Source organism: Schistocerca serialis, chromosome 1 (genome assembly GCF_023864345.2).
Source record: "Schistocerca serialis cubense isolate TAMUIC-IGC-003099 chromosome 1, iqSchSeri2.2, whole genome shotgun sequence".
Lineage (NCBI taxonomy): Eukaryota > Metazoa > Arthropoda > Insecta > Orthoptera > Acrididae > Schistocerca > Schistocerca serialis.
This window is the reverse complement of record NC_064638.1, coordinates 985413219-985439780: the sequence shown is the minus strand read 5'-3', so window position 1 is coordinate 985439780 and position 26562 is coordinate 985413219. Positions and strand designations below refer to the sequence as shown.

Sequence of the window (26562 nt, the reverse complement as noted above, 5' to 3'; positions counted from 1 at the left end):
CGAACTGAAATTGAAACTGTGAAAGCAGTTGGCAACACGTCAGGTGATCGTCGACTGTTGTCGTACGGCGACTTTATAGTTTGTTTTCGTGAACAGTCGTTCTGGACATGACTGCGCACCAACTTCTGAAAATTGTGCAATACCTTTTTGCAATCCACGCCCAAAATGCCGCTGTGGAAAATAAATTATCAAATTGTACAATGTAAAATGATGCAAGATGTTCGAAATTCTGAGGAAAATATGGGTAACTTATAGGAAAGACAGATACGTAATATGCGATACATACAAGAACCAAGAGGGAAGAATAAGAGTGGAAGATCAAGGAACGAACTGTTGGGATTACAAAGCGTGTCAGGCAATGATGCAGTAGTTCCCCCCAACTGTTCAATTTATACGTCGAAGAAGCTGTGATGCAAATAAAAGAAAGAGTCAACATTGGAATTAGAACTTATGGCGGGAATATATCAACGATAAAATCGTCAGTGAAAGCGAAGAAGAATTAAAGGATGGGTTAAAGGTGGAGTAGTAGAAATGAGATTAGCGATAAACTTTATATCACAATTGGAAACTCTAAGATAGACGAAATGAAGGAATTCTGCTACATTGGAAGCAAAAACAACATGACACACGGAGCAAGAGGGACATAAAAATGGCATTGCACAGGCAAAGGGCCGGCCGGTGTGGCCGTGTGGTTCTAGGCGCTTCAGTTTGGAACCGCGTGTCCGCTACGGTCGCAGGTTCGAATTCTGCCTCGGGCATGGCTGTGTGTGATGTCCTTAGGTTAGTTAGGTTTGAATAGTTGTAGGGGACTGATGACCTCAGAAGTTAAGTCCCATAGTGCTCAGAGCCATTTGAACCATTTCTGAACACACAAAGGCAGCATGCCTTTCCAAGAGATGTCTATTATTATCAAACATCGGCCTTAAGGTGTGAAACAATTCTTGAAAATGTACATAAGGAGCACATCAATGTACGGCAGCATTGTACGGTAGTGAAACACTGACTGTGCAAAAACCAAAAAGCATAGAATCGATGCGTTTGAGAGTACTACAGAGGTATCTTGAAAATTAGGTGGACTGATGAAGAAAGAGGAGCTTCTGAGCAGAATCAACGGAGAAAGGGACGTTTGAAAAATGTTGACAATAATAAGTGACCGGATAATCGGATATGTGTTAAGACATCAGCGAATAGCTTCCATGATACCAGAGAGAACTACAGAAATTGGAACACATTCAGCAAATAATTTAGGACGTAAGTTGCAAGTACTACTGTGAGATGAAGAGTTTGGCGGAAGGAGGAATTCGTGGCGGGCGGCATAAAAAAAAAGTCAGAAGACTGATGATAATCACAGATCTGAAGGTAGAATGTCACTTGCATCCGCCATGCTGTCCAGACGTCCTAAAATATTTACATTCCTCGTGGCACACGCTGTATGTGTAGATTTTGGTAAAACATCATGCGCGTTCTACGTGATTTGTCCGCTGGAGTATTAGCTCTTATGGGAAATTTTCTCAATTGCTCAAAGTGGTTACGGAGTTTGCATATAGTTAAAGGGGAAATCGTGTCGTGCGGCTCCCATTTGGGCAGACCTCTTGTCGAAAATATCTTCAATTGTTCCGGGAATTCTTGAAATTTATTCCTTAGGTAGCCCTACCTCCACAGTGAGGACAAGGGTTACAATATTTGCAAGTTAAAAAAATTAAGAAGTATTACAAACAACCTGTACGTGAACCACAATGCTTCTTTTTTTTCTATTTTTTACAAAGGAAATTTTCTCACATCCTCGCCATTCCTATGTAACTGTTTCTTGGATTTGATGTTACCGTAATATTGAGAACAAGTGAAATATTTAACAAATTGTCTACACATTGTACAGAAAATAAATTTCTTTCATTAGTCCAATGCACGCGTAAAGTTAATAAGGAAAATATACTTTCTACTAATTTCCAGGGTTCTGGAAGGCTTGGCGTCAGCAACTGTATGGTGTACGAAACTATGCAGTGAATTGCAAAAAAATCGTCGAACTTGCAAATATTAATTATTTGATGACTAGTTTCGAGCCCTGAGCTCATTAACAACTCATCCACTAAACTATGCAGTACCATCCATTACGACAGCCACACGTCGGTTTTAGTCAAACACGTCATTATAATATATTGCAGGACTGAAAACCATTCACTTCGCTAGTTACGTGAATGAGGTTCAGTCCTACATTACTTTACTATGATGTGTAATGCCTGACACCCCTTTTAATCCAAGCAATGCGTTCTTGATCTTTCACTCTTATTCTTCCCTCTTCGTTCTTGTACGTGTTGTATACTGCGATACCTGTCTTTCCCTATAGCTTAGTCATATTTTTCCCCCAGGATTTCGAACATCTTGCATCATTTTACACTGTCAAACACTTTTGACACTAATAAACCTATGCATGTATCTTGATTTTTCTTAAGTATTGCTTCCATTATCAAGCGCCACGTTAGAACCGCCGCTCTGGTGCCTTTGCGTTTCCTTAAGCCGAACTGACAGTTCCCTACTTCTGAGTTGTTGTTCAAATGTAATTAATTTGACGAAACTGTAAAAATAAAACTGTTTTGCATACCTAGACACATGTTCCTTGGTGTAATTGAATCTTCAGGAGAAGCCTAAGTCTTCGAGGTATGTGATTCCTAATTTAGAGTAAATAAGTTTCCTAATATTCGATTTCACTGAAAGAAACATACTTGTATTTTACAGTTATCAGAAGTCATGGAAATTCAGTGTGATTATTTACACATTACAAAATACTTTCTTGCCTACGCTTTAATAGTACACAAATGCTCGTGCTTTATAGGCATATTCACCACGTACTTCACATTTTAAGTCTTAAATTTCACGCAAATCCTTTCGAGCTATAATGCTCGTTCCGAACACACAGTTCCTGTCCCTAGCGGAAGCACTTGGTGCGCTTTGTTCTAGCATCTTCAGACGCATCAGTTTACCATGGCTGACTGCAGTTAATATATTATTCATCTTCGTCATATTCTGATGAATTTTCCAACACAAACTCATAAAGGCTACAATGATAATTTTCAACTTAATTCGTCTCCTCTTGTGGTTGTTTTTCAAGATAGGAACAGTCGATGTGGACTTAAAATACTGCTTCGACTTCACCCTCCTGACCTGTCATCTGCTAGTTTTTATAACTTGGAGAAGTTGGTTCACCAATAATCAGTCGTTTCTTGAGGAGGGAAGTCAACTAATGAAAAAAACAAATTGATCAAATGCAAGACCTTGTGTAGTATGTGTGTACGCGCACGCGTGTGCGCGCGTTAGTGTGAAACTCGATCAAACTCATTGAAGTTGCGAATATGAGAGCATTGGCCATGAGAAATAAGCAAAGCTGTATCTTAAGGAATAGCTTCCACACTACTGAAGAAATGTTCGAACCACTAGGTGAAAACTGGCAGTAACTGTCAAAGTGACAAGTGATATCTGATAACAGAAACTGATGATCTCCTTCTTGAGATTTTCGTCTCTATTCTTTCTAGGAAACATTACGAATGGTAGAACAAAACGTTCTGTTGGACTCGCACACGTCATAACAGTCATAAGAGGTCCCTATCGGCGAAAGATACTTCTGAGACAATTTTGTTCCCCTTTCAAGCCAATGATTCAGCAGATTTTGCAGTTGTGAGGATACAGAGTCTCAAAAGTACATTCGTCAAAATGCACCATAGCAACGAAGGATGTATACAGTAATATACATGGTGTTTCAAAAATGACCGGTATATTTGAAACGGCAATACAAACTAAACGAGCAGCGATAGAAATACACCGTTTGTTGCAATATGCTTGGGACAACAGTACATTTTCAGGCAGACAAACTTTCGAAATTACAGTAGTTACAATTGTCAACAACAGATGGCGCTGCGGTCTGGGAAACTCTATAGTACGATATTTTCCACATATCCACCATGCGTAGCAATAATATGGCGTAGTCTCTGAATGAAATTACCCGAAACCTTTGACAACGTGTCTGGCGGAATGGCTTCACATGCAGATGAGATGTACTGCTTCAGCTGTTCAATTGTTTCTGGATTCTGGCGGTACACCTGGTCTTTCAAGTGTCCCCACGGAAAGAAGTCACAGGGGTTCATGTCTGGCGAATAGGGAGGCCAATCCACGCCGCCTCCTGTATGTTTCGGATAGCCCAAAGCAATCACACGATCATCGAAATATTCATTCAGGAAATTAAAGACGGCGGCCGTGCGATGTGGTCGGGCACCATCTTGCATAAACCACGAGGTGTTCGCAGTGTCGTCTAAGGCAGTTTGTACCGCCACAAATTCACGAAGAATGTCCAGATAGCGTGATGCAGTAATCGTTTCGGATCTGAAAAATGGACCAATGATTCCTTTGGAAGAAATGGCGGCCCAGACCGTTACTTTTTGAGGATGCAGGGACGATGGGACTGCAACATGGGGCTTTTCGGTTCCCCATATGCGCCAGGTCTGTTTATTGACGAAGCCGTCCAGGTAAAAATAAGCTTCGTCAGTAAACCAAATGCTGCCCACATGCATATTGCCGTCATCAGTCCTGTGCACTATATCGTTAGCGAATGTCTCTCATGCAGCAATGGTAGCGGCGCTGAGGGGTTGCCGCGTTTGAATTTTGTATGGATAGAGGTGTAAACTCTGGCGCATGAGACGATATGTGGACGTTGGCGTCATTTGGACCGCAGCTGCAACACGGTGAACGGAAACACGAGGCCGCTGTTGGATCACCTGATGCACTAGCTGCGCATTGCCCTCTGTGGTTGCCGTATGCGGTCGCCCTACCTTTCCAGCACGTTCATCCGTCACGTTCCCAGTCCGTTGAAATTTTTCAAACAGATCCTTTATTGTATCGCTTTTCGGTCCTTTGGTTACATTAAACCTCCGTTGAAAACTTCGTCTTGTTGCAACAACACTGTGTTCTAGGCGGTGGAATTCCAACACCAGAAAAATCATCTGTTCTAAGGAATAAACCATGTTGTCTACAGCACACTTGCACGTTGTGAACAGCACACGCTTACAGCAGAAAGACGACGTACAGAATGGCGCACCCACAGACTGCGTTGTCTTCTATATCTTTCACATCACTTGCAGCGCCATCTGTTGTTGAAAATTGTAACTACTGTAATTTCGAAAGTTTGTCCGCCTGAAAATGTACTGTTGTCCCAAGCATATTGCAACAAACAGTGTATTTCTATCGCTGCTCGTTTAGTTTTTATTGCCGTTTCAAATATACCGGTCATTTTTGAAACACCCTGTACCTAATTAAAAACAAGAAAAGCTTCTCAAATTTTGTACATCCCTCTTCACACACGTATGAAATGGCTATGTATTTGGTAATGGTATTATTCAAGGTACTAAGACCTACTCTAAGAGAGAAATAATCCTTGAATTTTAAAATATCCTTCAGTGAAATTGTTCTTGGACCCTTATATTTTCCACATTCTCGTAATACCTGTATAGTTTCCTCTTGAATGATGCAGGAATGACTGAAAAATCACGACTGCCGTCTCATCGCAAGTGAAAATCCTAGGTGGAGGGAAAACTATGACTTTTGTCTGGTATTTAAGGGGACGAAACTGAATTCACTTTCTCCGAATCGAAACCTTTGCCCGTAGTTATGATGGCTTTTCTGGAGTTCGGGACTAGATCCAGGTGTCATTTTAGAAAGCCTACTACTGACCAAGATAATTTTCCAGTTTAAGTGTGAGTATTGGCTTTCTACCTATACTTGCCCTTAAAACGTCATGTACACTGCTGGTATTTCATTTTGTAACGTAATCTGAGGTTGACTGGTATACACCAGAAGATTTTGCAGACTTTAAACAGGCCATCTCTTCTCCATGGACAACATCAACCGCTATTCGCATGGAATCCTGGTCCCGGGAAAGATACTTTTGCCAGCCGTCTGCAGTCAAAGTCAGTTTGTTATTATATACGATGGAGCCAAAATTCGGGTACCCGTAATAGAGCAACCAGTCGTGTGTTGGCTGAACGAACAATGGTCGAATTGAGTATAAAAGAGGAATCTTTCAACTATAATGTAATATATTTGTTTTAAAACTACTTATCAACTTACAGGCTTAAGTCTTTGCAACGAGCAAAAAATTTTAATTTGCTGGAAAATGATAAATCTTCGCTACAGAGTGAAAGATTATTTGAGTTTCACCAGATAAAAAATGGCGGGATCCAGAATCCCGAAAAACTAGTAGACGGAAGTGGCTACAGAATATAGTATCAATGTGATTAAATACAGCCATATCCGTAAACAGGCATCCGCTTAGAGATTGGAGAGTTAGGGCACTTTGACTATCGTTTACATAATATAATCAATCAAGCCAAGCCAAGCTATTGGTAACTGAGATTTTATTTTATTTTTTTTATTTTATTTATTTATTTATTTATTTATTTATTACATCTAGATCTGCATTCTGTAAGCCACCATATGGATGTGTCTCTGAGACCATTTCTGGTTCCATAATTATTTTCTCCTCTCCTTTCTCATTCTCGGACGGTGCACTAGAAGAACAAACCTCTGAAGGCCTATGTATAAGATCTGATTTCTTTAGTGTCCCGTGGTCATCTCGCGAGAGGTTTGTGGTAGGAAGTCTTTGTTATTTGACTCTTATGGCACGTGTACTCTCAGAATTTTAATAGTAACCTCAGCATGATGAATCATGTTTTTCTTGCAACCTTTGCCTCATGAGTCTAATAAATATCTCCACAGCGCTCTCACGCTTATTAGATTAACCCATGTAGAAATGTGCAGTTCTTTTTTGGACCACACAGTGCAAAATGTCTACATCATCCATGAATAATCTTTACGCTTTCCGTAGTACCATTCATTGCCACACAGGTATTTTTCTTCATGCGGACTTCAGAGGGCCTTGTGTTCTTGAATCACAACAGAATCTGTTTGACCCAACGAAACGTTCTTTTTGTGTATACGCAACAAACAGCAGAGCAACTTAATTTTTTTTGCTGATATGTGACTCTTTCAACTACCTTTCAGTGTAAATTGTGCAGAGCAACTACGAAAAAGTTAATGAATAAACACAGCAGCAGTTAATTCATCAACTGACCGCTGTCTCAGAACACACTGGCTTGACAAACTAACAGCTGGAAATAATTGGTATTCGTAACGTGTGGGCCTGTGTAAGATACACCCCAAGGCTGACACGTATTTAAAACTTACATAAAACAAAAAGAAACACATGGAAGGGTTCTCACCAACACACCCCTAAAATACAGTGAATACAATAGGAAGCTCGCCAAACAAACAAAAGCAAAAAAAGTAAAGTTACTGGACGCGGCACCTACAATTGAGCGATTCAGCTACAGATAACAGTCCATTCTTGGTTCGTCAGCTCCCAGAGTTCAAGAGAAAAGAAATTGTTATTATTAACAGTGCTGGTCCCATGAAAACTAATAGAAAAAGACATTGGTTAACATTCATACCCTCTCTAAGCTGTCATTCCTGAATCATTCAAGAGGAAAGAGTACACGTATTACGAGAATGCGAAAAATATAATGGTCCAAGAACAATGTCATTGTAGGATATTGTAAAATTCAATGATTATTTTTCTCTCAGGGTTGGTCTTAGTTTCACGAATATGATCATTACCAAATACATTACCATTTCATACATGTATGAAAAGGGAGGTACAAAATTAGAGAAACTTCTCGTATTTTTCATTACGTATATTACTGTGTATATCCTTTATTGATTTGGTGCATTTTGACGAATGTACTTTAGAGACTCTGTTTCCCTCACGACTGTTCGTTTATCTTTATATGGTTTTTTAATGTAACGTAATGTGTTTTAGGTTTTGTTTAGTCTAACAAATATACTGTTTGTATCTTAACGTCATACTATTGAATCTTGTGAAACGTACTCTTACTGAAACCAATATCAGAAAGCACACGGAAATAATTATATGACTCAATGTCACGTAGCAGTACTTGCGACCAATAAGCGCGCATTGTTAAGATAGCTGCTGGAAGCTACGCGCGTTTGTTAAGAACTTCTCACGTGCCACGAAGGTGGATACTGGCACGCGCGTCTTGCTGTTGATTGGATGGACGTAGAATGGAAGGAAGACACCTCCAATATGCAGCTCGGACTAAATAACGAGTCAGAGTAGAGGGCATACGGAAACCTTGTCAAAGGAACAGTTCTGGTATACAGCAGAAAGTCTTTTCGCAAAAGCACAGAAAATCTATGTAGCTAGCAGGAAACTGAATCCGATCCTGACCAATAAGAGTGCTATACCGTCACGTAGAAGAAGTTGTAATTAGATGAATGATGGACAGAAACTTCACTTATCGAAGGTTTATTCGGCACTTGCACATACAAGAGCGCGGAGCGAACTGTCTCCGGTCAGAACACATACAGTATATAAACAGCTACAAAACATTCCAGTAGAATGAAATTTGTGGATACTTCTAGAATGTACGCGAATCGAAAATAGAAATTAAAATTGTAAAGTCCAGGGGAGTTTTGAACTCACGACTACCCATGCAACAGTTTAATATCATAACCACTACACCACGGGGCTCCTCAGCTTTTTCTGCTACATTGCTCCCTCCTTAAGAGAACGGCGTCTCAGTGTTAACATGCTCCTAGTCCGGGAACGCGTCATCGGTCCTGCATACTCCGACACCCGATGACTAATCTTCTTAGAACTTCTTTTTCCGCTGCGCTCTACGTCACCTTTCCGCTTGTCACCTGTCTCTGGAGCTTCGAATTTACCCTGGGTTGCGAGATCTTTATAGGGCTGCATCCGAAGGACGTAGACCGTATCTCTGACCTTACGTCGTTTTGTGGCGAAATCTTCAACTTCATAAGTAACATCAGACAACTTTCTAACAACCTTATATGCTTCAAAGTAGCGCCTGAGGAGCTTCTCAGAGAGACCAACCTTCCTAACAGGAATGAAGATCCAGACGAGGTCACCAGTCTGGTAGACAACAGGGCGGTGGCGCGCGTCATAACTTCGGCGATCATTGTCTTGAGCCTGCAGCGTGCGGAGTCGAGCCAACTGCCGAGATTCCTCAGTCTGGTTAACACCTGGCCGGTGCAGTCGTCGTCCACGTCATCAAGATGTAACGGAAGCACAGTGTCCATCGTCGTAGTCGCCTCACGCCTATGCACCAGCAAAAATGGCGTAAATCCTGTGGTGTCTTGTTTGGCGGTGTTGTAGACAAACGTCACGAAAGGTAGCACCACACCCCAGTTCCTCTGCTCAACATTGACGAACGTTGATAGCATGTCGGCCAAAGTCCTATTAAGGCGTTCAGAAAGCCCCTTAGTTTGGGGATGGTAGGCAGTCGTCATGTGATGAGTAATGTTGCACCAACGGTTAATCTCTGTCACAAGATGCGATTGTAAAACTTTCCCTCGATCCGTAATTAACGACCATGGGGCACCGTGTTTTAATATAATGACTTCCATGATGAATTTGGCTACCTCGGATGCTTCGACTGTTTTCACGGCTTTTGTAATGGCATAGCGCGTCAGATAATCAGTGCAAACAATAATCCATCTATTGCCACTAGCAGACGTTAAAAATTGTCCGAGGAAGTCAATCCCAATACGCTGAAAAGGCTTTATGTCTGGTGGAATTGGTATGAGTCGGCCATGTGGTTTCTGAGGAACTGCCTTTCTCCTCTGGCTCTCTCGACAGTGTTACACATAGTGACGGACACTCCTAAATGAACCTGGCCAGAAAAATCTATTGCGGATTCTACCGTATGTCCTAAAAAATCGTAAATGTCCGGCCTCAGGTGTGTCATGGAATTTCTGTAGAACATCGAAACGCATGTGTTTAGGGATCACTGGTAGCCACCTCTTTCCAAACAAATCAAAGTTTTTCTAGTCCTTTCACATCCTCTGACTAATTTAAGGCAAGTATAATTTGAGATATCTTGGCGTCCTCCTTCTGCTCAGCAAAGAGATCCTGGAGTGCAGCGAGACAGTCACTATCTTCATCAAAGTCTTGATGGTCTTGCAAAGGGTTTCTTCAGAGACAGCAGGCATCTTGGTGTTTTCCTTCACTTTTGTACACTATGGTAATGTCACACTCTTCAAGACGTAGTGCCCACCTGGCGAGTCGTCCTGTTGGATCCTTAATACATGTCAACCAATAAAGTGAATCATGGTGTGTAACAACTGTTAATGGTTTTCCATAAAGATACTGTCGAAATCCGCACATGGCTCAGATCACAGAAAGACATTCTCTTTCTGTAGTTGAGTATTTTCTCTCGGATTTTGTAAGTGTCCTAGAAGCATAGGCTATAACCTTCTCCTTTCCATTCGAAATTTGCACCAAGACAGCACCGATCCCATACCCGCTGGCATCTTTGTGTAGTTGTTCCTTAGTGAGATCTGCTGGTAGTCGAGCTAGAAGATCTTGTCTCGTAGTGGTAGTGCTAATTTCACCCACAGATTCGGCATGGGAGGTTTCTATGTCGCTCAGCTGTTCTTCAATTAACGGCTCAACGCTTCGTACGCACATGCGTCTTGGAAGGATTTGTGGTTCTCGGCGACAGTTAACTACCCACAATTCACCAAATCGGTTCCTAAACGAGACGACAGAGGCGGGGATGACCAAGTTATTCTTCAATGGTATGCTTCTCTTACATTCCATTACAAGATCCATGGGTTGATGCATGGCATGACACGTGACTGTTACCTTTCTAGCGCTGACTACAGGAACGATCGCTTCATCCAGCATATATAGCCTCCACACACTCGGATGCACATCTTCCTGTCCACAGTATCTCATCGCATCTAGCATAGTCTTCGATCTACCACAATCTATAATTGCCTGAGAAGCTTTCAAAAAGTCCCATCCGAGAATGACGTCATGACTACTCTCTTGTAAGACTGGGCTGTGTATGGCCACTTACACGAACACAAATGTTACATCTTCCTGAAGGTTTTACATATTTCGCATTAGCCACCTTCAGCAGAGATGTTTTCCTGTCGACGAATACTGTTTTCTGCAACTGGCGACGGTGCTTCTCCGAAATGACTGAATACGATGCTCCAGAGTCAACAAGAGCTTGGGCTGGTCGGCCATCCATGAGGATATCGACGTAGTTTCCTATCATTTTTGTAGTGATCGACGGCGGAAGATTTTTCTCTTCGGTGGCCTCACCTCCAAGGAAAGTCGCACGCTTTAGTGACACAGCTCTCGGTCATTAAGTGAAGGCCGTTGGCCCCTACGTTGCCCTTCGCGTGAAGTAGTGCCTGAAATTTGATACTCTCAGCATGGCAGTACACTGAATGAAAGGGATGTTCTACAACCTATGACATGTATTCTACTGGCCTCAGAGTTTTTCTGAATGCATAGGCAGAACAGTGGTTTGTATGCATTTTGTAGTATAATGTCATGCTTGGCGATGTCATTCGTTTATGAGCCTCGCTACAGTGTGCATGCACGTTATCCATGTGAAGAGGTGTAAGCAGATGCTACCATTCTGCGGGATTCCTACAGAAGGTATACGAATTGCGTTGATATTCAGAGCACAAGCGAGCCAAAGTCAAGGCCTCCGTGGCGCAATCGGCTAGCGCGTTCGGCTGTTAACCGAAAGGATGGTGGTTCGAGCCCACCCAGGGGCGAAATCGTTTTAACCGTCACCGAGGTGAGGACATACGTCAACTTTGTTAGAGATACACAGCTAGTGTGACAATTTGGCTGTGGTTGAGTGATGCCACAGAGCCTTATACACATTCAGCCAAGTGACACTGTAGGTAAAAACATGGCCCTACACAGACGTTCTACTGTTTTCCTATTTATTCGTCATGTGTGACACTGCAGTAGAGCGACGCTCACTACAAAAGACGTATTATTTACATCCAATTTCAGCGTATACGTCGCGAGTGCCATATGACAGTCTTGACACAGTGGATTTCGGAATATAGAATTCCACAACGATTTCCGAAATGGAATGTCCCATGCGTCTAGCTCCAACTACGATTCCGCGTTAGAGGTGTGTACTTCCCGGCGTAAGGCCACAAGAATGTCGGAAGCCTTTTCACATGAATCACCTGAGTACAAATGGCAGTCCCTACAATGTTTGTCATTTTACAGCACTTTCACGCGATACTACTGCCGTGACTTGTGTAACCTCAATGTATGTCGCTGCGCGATAAACAGCACGCTGTAATGGAGTTTCCAATTCGTTCACACATGGAGCACGGTAGCTGCGATATCTGCAGCGACGTCTTGGCTTCATTTTCATCGATCATCCTCAATGTAATACCGACTTGGCGCTATCCGATTTTCATTCGTCTCCGAAACTTAAAAAACTCTGAGGACCTCACTTTGATAGTATCGAAGCAGTGCGAGTAGAGGCGATTGTGGCTCCGTCAACAATTGCACAGAGACGGTGTCAAAAGACTCGTCTCTCGTTGGGAGAAATGTGTACGTCGCCAGGGTGATTATGTTGACATGTAAATGTGGATACGTGAAGTAGACAGATGTAGAATGTTAAAAACCTTTGTTTTATTTAATATACTTTATCAGTTTTCCATGTAAAATACGGAAGCACTAGTTTTCAGTACGCCCATGTAGTTACAAATCTCGTATTCTTTTAACTAGGAAACACGAAATAGAGGCAGTTCTCTTTATGCAAGAGATTTGAATTAAAAGCCCACAGTTTAAAAAAAAAAAAGGTCAATCTAGATAAATAGTTAGCAAACGTTGACAAAAGGTATGTTTACATACCGGGTAATCAAAAAGTCAGTATAAATTTGAAAACGTAATAAAACACGGAATAATATGGATAGAGAGGTAAAAATTGACACACATGCTTGAAATGACATGGAGTTTTATTAGAACCAAAGAAAAACAAAATGTCTGACAGATCTCTTGCGCGCGTCGTTTGTGATGATCGTGTGCTCAGTCGCCACTTTCGTCATGCTTTGCCTCCCAGGTCCCCAGACTTCAGTCAGTGCGATTATTGGCTTTGGGGTTCCTGAAGTCTCAAGTGTATCGTGATCGACCGACATCTCTAGGGATGCCGAAAGACAACATCCGACGCCAATGCCTCACGATAACTCCGGACATGCTTTACAGTGCTGTCCACAACATTATTCCTCGACTACAGCTAATGTTGAGGAATGATGGTGGACATATTGAGCATTTCCTGTAAAGAACATAATCTTTGCTTTGTCTTACTTTGTTATGCTAATTATTGCTATTGTGATCAGATGAAGCGCCATCTGTCGAACGTTTTTTGAACTTTTGTATTTTCATTTTCGGTTCTAATAAAACCCCATGTAATTCCAAGCATGTGTCTCAATTTGTACCTCTCTATCTACATTAGTCCGTGATTTATTCAGTTTCCAAATTTATACTGACTTTTTGATTAGCCGCTATATCGGCCCTCAGAATCTATAAAGTCACATTCCTCTGAAACATACAATAAACTAGGGTTTTCAGTGAAGCCTCTTTCACAGCTAGATAGGTACTTGAATATCTTATTTCTCAAATGTGGAAAATGATTTGCCCAATTGTCTGTTAAGTACGTGAGAAAATGACTAAAGATTCACTGTCCAAGAAGTCTACAAATATAATAAAACTAATTGACAAATGAATCAGAGCGAAAAATAATGATAACACCGTCATCTGTGTGTCTGTATCCACTGCTTCCACTGCTTCCGATTCATGTGCCTCGACTCTTATAAATGCCATCTAGTTTCTATACAAATTGTAAATAGCATTTTGCACCCTGTATTATATACAGGGTGTTACAAAAAGGTACGGCTAAATTTTCAGGAAACATTCCTCACACACAAAGAAAGAAAATATGTTATGTGGACATATGTCCGGAAACACTTACTCTCCATGTTAGAGCTCATTTTATTACTTTTCTTCAAACCACATTAATCATGGAATGGAAACACACAGCAACAGAGCGTACCAGCGTGACTTCAAACACATTGTTACAGGAAATGTTCAAAATGTCCTCCGTTAGCGAGGATACGTGCATCCACCCTCCGTCGCATGTAAATCCCTGATGCGCTGATGCAGCCCTGGAGAATGGCGTATGGAATCACAGCCGTTCACAATACGAGCACGAAGAGTCTCTACATTTGGTACCGGGATTGCGTAGACAAGAGCTTTCAAATGCCCCCATAAATGAAAGTCAAGAGGGTTGAGGTCAGAAGAGCGTGGGGGCCATGGAATTGGTCCGCCTCTACCAATCCATCGGTCACCGAATCTGTTGTTGAGAAGCGTACGAACACTTCGACTGAAATGTGCAGGAGCTCCATCGTGCATGAACCACATGGTGTGTCGTACTTGTAAAGGCACATGTTCTAGCAGCACAGGTAGAGTATCCCGTATGAAATCATGATAACGTACGGTACATACTGACGAAATTAAAATGAGCTCTAACATGGAAATTAAGCGTTTCCGGACACATGTCCACATAACATCTTTACTTTATTTGTGTGTGAGGAATGTTTCCTGAAAGTTTGGCCATACCTTTTCGTAACACCCTGTATATTTCATTTTCTTCACACCTTTCCTGCATCCATTTAGTCCTGGCTACTGATTTCGTTCCTGTGGGATTTAGATTGCTGTATTCCTTTCTTTTTCCTCTTTCATCGATCGTCTGAAGTATTTTCTCTGTTACCCAGGGTTTCTTCGCAGTTATTTACTTGCACTAATGTTTTTCTTTCCAACTTCTGTGACTGCCCTCTTTACAAACGTCCATTCCTCTTCAACTGAACTGCCTACTCTGTTGTTCCTTCTCACAGTATCTACGTCTTTAGCGAGAATCAAATGCGTCTCGACAATCCTCAGTACTTCAGTATCCAACTTCCTACCACAATGATTGTTTCTGGCCATTCTCTTAGACTTCAGCCTGCTTTTCATCACTACTACAATCTGATCTGAGTCTGTATCCGTTCCTGGGTGAGCCTTACAATCTAACACTGATTTCAGAATCTCTGTCTCCCATGATGTAATCCAGCTGTACCGCTCCTGTCTCTCTGGGTCTTGTGATTTTGGACAGGTTATTCGCTATTACCATTTTAAATTTACTGTAGAATTCAATTAGTCTCTTTCCTCTCTCCTCCCAACTGGCAAGTGCATATTCTTCCGTAACCCTTTCTTATATTCCTTCTCCTGCAGTAGCGTTCAAAACCCCAAAACTTTTAAGTTTTCACCTCCCTTTACATACTGAATTACTCGTTCAACATCCTAAAGTACTTTCTCTGTCTCTTCATCTGCTGCTTGCGACATTGGCATGTATACCTGAACTATCACGGAATTGTTCACAGTAGCTCACTCCCTGCCCTACGTTACTATTCATAACGAATCCTTCTCCAGTTATACAACATTTTACTACTATCGATTTTAACCTAGCTATATTCCTCTGACTTGAAATCCTTGTCCTCTTTCCATTTCATTTCACTGAGCCCTCCACTATATCTAGAATGAGTATTTGCATTTCCCTTTTAAGAATTTCTAGCTTTCCTACCACATTCAGCCCTCTGACGTTCTATCCTCCGACTCGCAAAATGTTATCCCGTCGTTGACCATTCATTTTATTCGTGGTCAACTCCCCTTTGGCACTCCTCTCCGGCGATACGAATGGGGACTATTTCGGAATGTTCTGCTAAAGGAGAGATGATCATGACACTTTTTCAATTACTGGCCATACGTCCTGTGGATACTGTTGTGTCTAGACAAGACAGCCAAGACACAATGAGAGGAAGCCGAAAGGCACGCGCTAAGCCAAAGCAGGGTGCGTGAGGTCTGAAACAGGATACGTTATGAATGCTATAAAGAAAAGTACGTAGCTTCTGAAATACTTAACTTTAATCCATCCTTTTGGTACATCTGGAACTTGTGGCGATACAAGTGAGACTCTTTAGATACATGCAATGTTACTAATGGCGCCTTGCTAGGTCGTAGCCATTGACTTAGCTGAAGGCTATTCTATCTGCTCGGCAAAGGAGCGAGGCTTCGTCAGTGTAGTCGCTAGCAAAGTCGTCCGTACAACTGGGGCGAGTGCTAGTCCGTATCTCGAGACCTGCCTTGTGGTGGCGCTCGGTCTGCGATCACACAGTGGCGACACGCGGGTCCGACATGTACTAATGAACCCCGGCCGATTTAAAACTACCACCTAGCAAGTGTGGTGTCTGGCGGTGACACCACAGATACAAATTACAAGTTTTTAAAACAGTGGTTTCCACCGCTTTCTGCATGCTCATGCCGTTGATCATTGCTTATTCTTCTGGCTTTTAAGGACAGTTTCCAACCCAAGGGAAAGCGAGGGCCCTTAACCTCTATCCGCCCCTGCTCCGAGTTGCACGTTGGCAGAATGAGGGTGACTTCTTATGCCGCACGTCTACAGATGACATTGATGATGATTAAATGCCTCCCTGGGTGTTACCATTTGCCCAAAACATTGTTTCAATAGCTTGAACTTTCCACAAAATAAAACTTATGCCTTTCTCGACCCCCCCCCCCCCCTTCGTATTTGACTCTATGGTGTCAGATATTTGCTACAAATTTAACAGTCAATGCTCTTAAAACTTACTGTGCTGTTTTCGGGGCTTTAATTAGTGGTTGCTGTTCTTGAACGCCATTCTTTTTGAGACGTACGGCAACGCTAAGTTCAGCTGTCTATTCTCTACTCCTGAGAATAAAGTAATTTTCGTTGTGAAACTCCACTTAACCGAAATGAATTTCTATTTGAGATTCATCGACTACTACAAAGAATTTTGTACCGTTGCCGTATTCCATTTTTTTCCGCTTGAACAAAAATACACAAAACAGGACTACTTCAACGGAAGGTATGGTACAGATGAATGAAGTTATCAGTAAACTTTACCTGAATTCAGAGCAGAGAAAATTGGAAAGTTGTTCACTCCAAGTATCTTGATAAAAGGAGACGGCAGTTATCATGTGATGTTTATGCACTGCCGTCTTTGGCGCCTGTGGATTGCATTGCATGTGAAAGGCACAATTATTTTGGAGCGCACATTGACGAATTTTTATTTGCTTATGTTGGTGATCATTAGATGTCATTCTGTCCCACGAGAGCGTCTGCTCAGATTAATTGCCCTGGGATTCAACCAAGCTGGCGTTGGCTGTGGCGTTGCTACGGGAAGCAGCGTGATATCAGTTAACAAGGTTCATCTTATTATCGTCCAGTACAGCTTATGACGTCACCATTATCCATCTGCTCCGTAGGCAAACTGAGTATACCAGCAGCCGTGTTACTGCCTTTGGAGATTGTAGACAAGGTACACTTTACTCTGTTGTACCAAATTTCACCAGGTATCGTCCGTGTTACACGCAGCTGTACAGTCAAGCCTCAGTTAGTTACCGAGTATCTTCTGAGAATCTACACGGACTGCTTAACATGCGCATGGGTATCTAATGATCTAATGTAAGCTATTTAGTGTTCCGCTAGGGAACTCTTCTTGCTGAATCAACAAAATATTTGTCCCATTACTGTATACAGAAGAACAGTAGAACGTAAATGGAAGAATTTTACTAGAGTCATTTACTCCGTTACCTACATGTACGTTTATAATGTACAATCCACTGTACAGTGCATAGCCGAGTCTACTTGCTGCCAGCTTTATACTCTTCTGTTGTTGAGCGAGACAAAAAAGTCTACAAGACTCTCTACGCACAATGATATCTCTTCTTTTATTCCCATGGGTCCTCACAGCTGTTACACACTGGTGTTGATTCTGGGGTCGAAGCTTTTCAGTAGATCGCGTTCCTGAAGACACTCATTACACATACTGGCACTTGGGAAGCACAGTTCGTAAGTTACCTCGGAGTTTTCCACGTGTCAGGAACCCACGACCCAATGCACTGATGTCTTACGCTCGGCTACCACGCCAACAGCGAGCATTTTGCTGATAACCCAATAACGTGACTCGCCGAGCTACTCCCTTCGGTGTTCCAACCGATAAAACAGACGTCTGAAATTCAGATGCTCATGAGTGTACTATTGCTTGTTAAAACTGCCACACCATGACCAAAAAATTATCTGTTACGTTGTTTTTGTCACTGATTGAGTGCATGATAATGTCATAATAATTAAGGTTACAAGTTGGACATTGTCTTTGATAACGGGAATTCAGTATGTACTGCTGTCTTGTTATGAAAACTTTTATATGCCAAGATCGCTATGTTAAAACATTAATGGATTACGATCTTCTTCAGCTCTATAAAAGATAATGTGCCTTAGTTACAGGCTTAAAGTAATACAAAAACACAGTAGAATGTACGCAAAAACTCAATTACAGAAAATTTCTTGCCCATAAAACCGGGTACTGGCAGTCACATCATGCAGTCATTTAAACCACTCTGTCACACAACGTGCTTTAAGATAACAAGTCTCAAATTCAGCTGATATGGAGGCACGTAAGCCAAAGATTGTTATGTTATTGTCACAGAGTGATTTAAATCATTGTGCGATGTAAATACCACTACCCGGTTTTATGGCTATGTAACTTTTTGTCAGTGAGGTTTGTGTGTGTCCCATTGTGTTTTTCCATTGCCTTAAGCCCCTAACTTCGGCATACTTTCCTTTATAGACTTGAAGATGGCAATTTATATTGTCGAAACTAGTAATCCACGTATGTGTTAACATAACGATCTTAGCAAATAAATGAATGCTTTCATAAGAAGACGAGAGTGCAAATTTATAGATCGTCTTCTCTACCGACTGATCTTATCAGGTAAACACATTATTCAATATAGTGCAAAGCACCTTCGTCTTGCAATCAAATTTCGTAACACAGATTGGGGATGTCCATCAACAGGGTTTCACGGAGGTCAGAGACGATTAAGTTACTAAACAAGTGTATCCAAGACATTGTGAAGAACGTGCAGGTCAAGGAGCAAGTTGACATTCCACATACTGGTGACCAGGCGTGGCAAATTATCACTCTTCACTTTTGTTCGATGTAACGCTGAAGAATGTAATTCATCAGGCTGTCTATAATGATGATTCCCAATCCGAGAGAAAAATTAATGTTTCTGAGGGTTAAAATCTATTTTATCTTCACGAACAGCGAACTGACATTCACTGCTGGACATATATCCCCTCTAAAGTTTTCGAATGTATTGCAACTTTCAGCCACATGAATCTTTTTAGATGTCACGTACCCACCTTCCGTAGGTTGTCGTAGCGATCTCTTCTTACCTATTGGAATCCAGTAAAGAACTTCCTTGGTCCAGCTATCATACATTATCCTGCCTACATGTCACACACACCTCTATCTCATTTTCATTACCGACATAATTATATCTTCCACTTTATCATCTTCCTGATCCATTTGTAGGTTCTCCAGTCTCGCCTAGTAATAAACACACATCCGTCAACTCTTCGCTAAGCCGCTTTTAGTATTATAGTAGAGTTCGCAAAAAGCTCCAGTCTCACTGCAATAAATTAATGCTAGACATACACACTGAATCTAAAATTTCGAAGTTAACTGTGCCAAAAGTACTTGGGACCATTTTTATTCTAGTGTTTGTTTATTTTCCTCTCCATCCACTTGGTATTAATCAGTACTTGTCTACAGTATTAAATACATTTTCAACAATTTTATTGATTTGCAAGAATAGGTTAGTAAATGCTTGTGTTCTAAGACTATTTGCAGTGAATGAAGGATTTTTTAAGACAGTGAAATTAGAACCGATCAATATAAATTATCTTGGCTTGTGTGAATACAGCACACTGAAAATATTGTTGGTAAAAAGGAAGTGCCAAGACAGGTTGGTGGTGAGTATCCATTATTATAGGTAAAGCGTTATGAACACAGATTTCATTGCCAAAAACTTTCATGTGTGAAAGAATGGAATTGAAATGGAGCATTTCTTACGACGTTCTTCTGTTCTGTGATATTATTGGCTCTCAGATTTGTCTTACGGGACTGAGTTGGCGACTGTGAGGGTATCATGTCTGCTGACAGAGAAGGAGGTTTCAGATGCCTATCTGCACGCAGGACACTTAAAATCTACTGTCAACCTTAACAGTATCTAAATCGTGTTTTAGCGATTAGTTGCATATCTGTCATTTCGACCAAACCTTCGGACGAATTAGTTTTTGAATAAATTCAAATAAAATTTGATTCGATAAAATGATGGACCGATAAGAAGATATATTTGAATGCGATTGCCGCTTCACATCACATTACGAAATTGCTTTGTTGCAAGCTTGTTATCCAAGACAGGTTCCACTCTAATCACTAATCTCCTGAAGGCAAGACTGAGACGGCAGTATTCTGATAATAAGGCGTCAATTTTAACCAAATGATGATTAATAATGAAATCAAAAACCACACGTATATGAACGTCCTCCTGAAAGATGCAGGATGAGTAACTCCAGTTACTGAATTCACTATAGTTTGAAAGTGGCAAGTCGCAGATGTTCACTACACTTGAGGAACAAGTATCTGCCGAGAAAGCACTGGAAAAGCGGAAAGACTTCGAAATTACAAATATGTTACATAGTGTTGGTCATTCTATTCAAAACTTCATGGATATGCATTTGTTGCTAGAGTTAATGAATGATACTGTAGACGGTAAACACACAACCAACACAAGGATTTTATTTAAAAAAAAAAAAAAAGAGAGAAACATTCGAATGTTAAGTGTTTACGTCAAATGTGCTTACAATCCCCGCAAATCGGGCACCCTGATGTACGAAGGCAACGGCATAGCATTCCGTGGCGACTCATGTATGATACCAAGATCTAAGAAAATTACCGCTAAATAAAAGAAAATGAAACCCGTGTGGTATAAAAGCAACAGCCTTTATGTTAATTGTATAGACTATAGAAACAATAATAATAATAAAGCAACTACGGAACGGCAAAAAACATAAATCTGACATTAACGGAACTTCCACAATATATGTTTCATGTGGAAGGAGCTGCATCGTATTGAATAGTCACGTCACATGACGATTCGAAAATTCCATAATGGCTTTAACAAAAAGAATTTTTTTTAAATTTCGTTTTACATATCATCTGAAACGGAGAAAGGTGCAGTTTCGCGACTAGATTGCTCTCAAGACATATTTCGGAATACCTACACCCTCCGAAATTAATTTCATTAATTTTTTTTGAAAATTCGCCGTTGCTGCAGTAGCTTTCAGTCTGAACATTGTTCTGTACAGACCTCACCGTCACTGTGTAACTACTGCAGATTACATCATTTCCAACCTGCTTACTGTACATAAGTTTTGGTCTCTTTCTAGAGTTTTTATCCCAACAAATCCCTACATTACTGTACAGACTATTCTTTAATCTCGCAGCATGTGTCCTATCGACCGATTTTAGTTGTGCTACGACTTTCTTTTTCACCCATCTGGATTCAATACCTCATCATTAGTTCTTCAATCTATCCTCCTAGCCTTTAGCTATATTTCGTAGCACATTTCAAAATCTTTAAATTATTCTGATGTGGCCTACTTGTTGCCCACGTTTCACTTTCGTGTAAGGCTATACACCAGTCAAATACCTTCAGAAAATACCTCCCGGAACTTCAATTTGTCTTCATTGTTAATGAATCTCTCTTTTTTGGAAATGCATTCCTTATAACGTTACTTACAATCCATCTTGATTGCAAATTTTTTATTCATATGACCGGTTTCGGTTCATTCAGAACCATCTTAAGATCTTATATTTCAGTTACACGAGTAACCCTTCCAAATCCAGCAACTTTCACATGCTACGTCACATGTGATGTAGCATGTGAAAGTTGCTGGATTTGGACGGGTTACTCCTGTAACTGAAACATCTGATCTGAAGATGGTTCTGAATGAATAGAAAACGGTCATATGAATAAAAAACTTTGCAATCAAGACGGATTTTAAGTAACATTATAGAAACACTGATTGCTGCTATCCCATAAGACATTATGTCTGTTTTTGCAAATGCATTCCTTGTTATTGCCAGTATGCACTTTACATCCTATTTTCTTCTGCCGCCATCAGTCATTTTGGTACCCAAATAGCCAAACTCGTCTTCTGCTTTTCGTATCATGAAAACTCATTAGATTCACAATAGTGAACAGAGAGACAATGAAGCCATGAAACTATGGTCTTATGTCTAGCAAGAACTTGCCCCCCTTCTTGCAGCGGTGTACCGTAGGTCTCTAGAAAAGCGTAGCGTTCCAAAGGATTGGAAAAGGGCACAGGTCATCCCCGTTTTCAAGAAGAGACGTCGAGCAGATGTGCAGAACTATAGACCTATATCTCTAACGTCGATCAGTTGTAGAATTTTGGAACACGTATTGTGTTCGAATATAATGACTTTTCTGGAGACTAGAAATCTACTCTGTAGGAATCAGCATGGGTTTCGAAAAAGACGGTCATGTGAAACCCAGCTCGCGCTATTCGTCCACGAGACTCAGAGGGCCATAGATACGGGTTCACAGGTAGATGCCGTGTTTCTTGACTTCCGCAAGGCGTTAGATACCGTTCTCCACAGTCGTTTAATGAACAAAGTAAGAGCATATGGACTATCAGACCAATTGTGTGATTGGATTGAGGAGTTCCTAGATAACAGGACGCAGCATGTCATTCTCAATGGAGAGAAGTCTTCCGAAGTAAGAGTGATTTCAGGTGTGCCACAGGGGAGTGTCATTGGACCGTTGCTATTCACAATATACATAAATGACCGTGTGGATGACATCGGAAGTTCACTGAGGCTTTTTGCAGATGATGCTGTGGTGTATCGAGAGGTTGTAACAATGGAAAATTGTACTGAAATGCAGGAGGATCTGCAGCGAATTGACGCATGGTGCAGGGAATGGCAATTGAATCTCAATGTAGACAAGTGTAATGTACTGCGAATACACAGAAAGATAGATCCTTTATCATTTAGCTACAAAATAGCAGGTCAGCAACTGGAAGCAGTTAATACCATAAATTATCTGGGAGTACGCATTAGGAGTGATTTAAAATGGAATGATCATATAATGTTGATCGTCGGTAAAGCAGATGCCAGACTGAGATTCATTGGAAGAATCCTAAGGAAATGCAATCCGAAAACAAAGGAAGTAGGTTACAGTACGCTTGTTCGCCCACTGCTTGAATACTGCTCAGCAGTGTGGGATCCGTACCAGACAGGGTTGATAGAAGATATAGAGAAGATCCAACGGAGAGCAGCGCGCTTCGTTACAGGATCATTTAGTAATCGCGAAAGCGTTACGGAGATGATAGATAAACTCCAGTGGAAGACTCTGCAGGAGAGACGCTCAGTAGCTCGGTACGGGCTTTTGTCAAAGTTTCGAGAACATACCTTCACCGAAGAGTCAAGCAGTATATTGCTCCCTCCTACGTATATCTCGCGAAGAGACCATGAGGATAAAATCAGAGATATTAGAGCCCACACAGAGGCATACCGACAATCCTTCTTTCCACGAACAATACGAGACTGGAACAGATGGGAGAACCGATAGAGGTACTCAAGGTACCCTCCGCCACACACCGTCAGGTGGCTTGCGGAGTATGGATGTAGATGTAGATGTAGATGTAGAACTGCCGCAGAAAATTCAAGCCCTTTGGTTACCAGTGTAGTGCGAATGTCTAAGGTGTCCTCCCTATAAAAGTTTGGTTGTATAGACCGCTTGTCGTTTTTACAGCATCCCCACGTTTATGAAGCGGGAAATCCTTATAAGAATAGCTGCTGTAAAGGAAGGAAGAAGGAAAGAAAGAAAGAGATAAATAAAGTACGGTAGACAGAAGAAGCACAATATACGATAGTTGCTACAGGAAGCCCGTGTTTTGAGGAACAGCATAGCTGAGGTCTGTGATAAGGGTCAGTGCTGTTCCTGCGAAGCCCGTAATACTAGGTCTTCGCAGTGGCGTTTTCTCTTTGAGGAGGCAGCGAGCGTTAACCCCCGAGTGCTGCAGCTGGCCCGCTCGGACCTAAATCAAATGTTTTGTCGGAACAGCGCGGAGAGGAGCCCGGGCCAAGTTCACCTCGGACAAAGTAAATCTGGCGTCCGGCGAACGTGAACGTGTCGCCCGGGGCAGGCCAGGAAGAGTAGAGGGGAGACGAGGGTAGGAGTAGGGCTTCTCCAAAGACCAACCGAGAACGATCCTCCGGCTCTTATTGATGGAAGTGGTGGTGATCAGGTCTGCCTTGTGGCCTGTCGAGATGAGAAAACACCGTTCCCTCAGGGGACTGCTAGTTTCGACACTGACTGAAGTTTTTTTGTACCCTGCCTGCCACCTCCCCTTTATTACCGTCGATATGCGCATTAATGCTAAATAAACAGGCAAACACTGAGAGGATATTCAAAATGAATGTAGTGATTACAAACAGTTATAACTGTTTAATGTGTAGCGGTATACCGATTAAAAGAACACGGAATGCTGAAAGAAAACCGACAACAAGTGCGTGTAAGTCTAGTACTCGGTGTGTTCCACATAAACTTAATTATGTATACAGATAACAATAATAATTTCGTGTGATTAAATGGCCTGTTGCAAGTCTTTATATTGGATGCCGTTTCTGCGACGTGTGTGTTTCAAAGCTACCCCAGTCATCTGAATAGGGAAAGGGACCTACTGTTTAAGGTGAAACCCAAGCCAGGTGTTGATTCTGGTGATTCCTCATGTCGTTGAACGATGAAGGCTAAATTAAAACGAAGACTTGAAAATGTGTGTTCTGACTGAGATCGATAGCGCGACCTCTCGGTTTCCAGAGTGCGTTTCATCGCTATACCACCAGGCCGCACGTATGTAGATAGCTCATCTATAAGTTTTGATAAGTGAGACCACTACCCGTCCCTGACAAAAAGGGCTCTTAAATAACAGACAGACAGCAGATAGCCAGGCAGTGAAATAATACCCTAAGGCCGCAAGGTTGTAATATTCTCAATGCTCTCCGATAGAATGTTCTGTTTTTCTCAGTGGATGAGCTACCAAATGAACATCAATGAATAATGGCATTCATCAAGGATCAGCCTTGGCTCCCATTCTGTTTCCAAGAAAAGCCAGAATTCAGATGAACTTTCATTAGAATCTCAGAACAAAAACGTCAACCATCGTCAAAGTACACTCTAAAGTGACCGAACCAATATGGAGGAATAAATTTGCAAATGGAGACTCCATCTTAACTCAAGTAAACCAAAGGGAACAGTGTTCAATCTCCTTAACTAAGAGACGCACAGGAAGTTACACATGTTATTTGATTATGTCCCTAAATATCTATGTCTCACCCTCGATCGGGTAGTCATTTAAGAAACACTGCAAGAATCTATTAATGATGCTTGATGGGGTACAGCTACTCCACAAGATAGCCAGAAACAGTCAAGGAGAAATTGAAAACACGCTACGCAGTTCCGTAATTCCATTTGTGCTCTCAGCTGCGAATATCGTGCCGCTGTGTAGGAAAACATCCACACATACAACTAAGATGTACGACTGAATGGTGCAATCAGGGCCTTGTCAGATATTCTTCCGTTCCGGGGTTGGCATTTCTATCTTTTCCCATTCTGATATCAAAATAATCCACCAGCTACACGTCTCAAGTCATGCAAGCGACGTTGGCACGATCTTCGAGCCACAGACATTTTCTATAATACCAAGAAATGGAAAGAGCGATGAAATGAACATTCATCACAGAAATCCCACCTAATCTAAAACCAACGATGAAGTTGCATGGTTTTATCCTCCCCGTCACGAGTGGTCGAGACGCAGCTTCATTGAAATGAGGCAAGGACGATATGGACACACCTCGAAGAAGTGAGATTATTGTGCATGTGACAATTGTGACTCTGGTGCAGAGGAACAAAAAACAGCACAAATTATGAAGAACTACGCGCCACATGGTTACAGAAGTGATGTGGAAAATACGCGTGAAGCGACTCCGGGTGTCACTGTGTCTCTGTCAAATATATACAGCAACCGGTAAATCATTGTATATGTTCTGTTACGTCATACGATGACAAGGAAAATAATTATCTCAAATATAAAGAGGGTAAGTGGTGAAAGTTGCGAACGTTACAGTATTAGCAATTTAATACGTTATGGTTGCAAACTAGTGACAAAAATTATTTACTGAAGAACGGAAATAGTGGTATAAGCCAAAGAAATAAAAGACTATGGGAGGCAATATTAGCCCTGAAACATATCTTAGATGATATTTCATCTACGTTTACAATGTTTGTAAATATGGAGAATGTTTTTGACAATGCTGAATGGAATGCACTGTTTGAAATTCAGAAGGTACCGCGGATACAATGAAGGGAATTCACTGTTATCCACTAGTTAGGGGAGACAAACCGCAGTCATGAGTGTCAAAGGAAATAAAACGGAGCCGTTGGTTGAGATGGAAGGTAAGATTCTAGCCTACGTCCGATGTTTTTCAGTCTGCACATTGAGCAGAAAAGCGAGATTCTGAAACGGAATTAAAGTTCTCAGAGCAGAAATATAATGTCTGAGGTTGCCGACGACATTTTAGTTGTGTCACAGGGTGTATGGAACTTGGAAGAGCAGTTGAACGGAACAGATAGTGTTCTGA

The 26562-nt window shown here is 41.5% G+C and overlaps 1 protein-coding gene and 1 non-coding gene across 2 annotated transcripts in view; one reads left to right on the top strand and one right to left on the bottom strand.

Annotated features, from left to right (window-relative positions):
• The window catches only part of LOC126412947 (discoidin domain-containing receptor 2-like), an 813081-nt gene that overhangs the window by 654534 nt on the left and 131985 nt on the right, over positions 1-26562 (bottom strand). The gene's annotated exons all lie outside the window — the stretch shown is intronic.
• Trnan-guu (transfer RNA asparagine (anticodon GUU)) lies at positions 11585-11658 on the top strand. Its single transcript has one exon. It is a non-coding gene; the product is annotated as a tRNA-Asn (tRNA).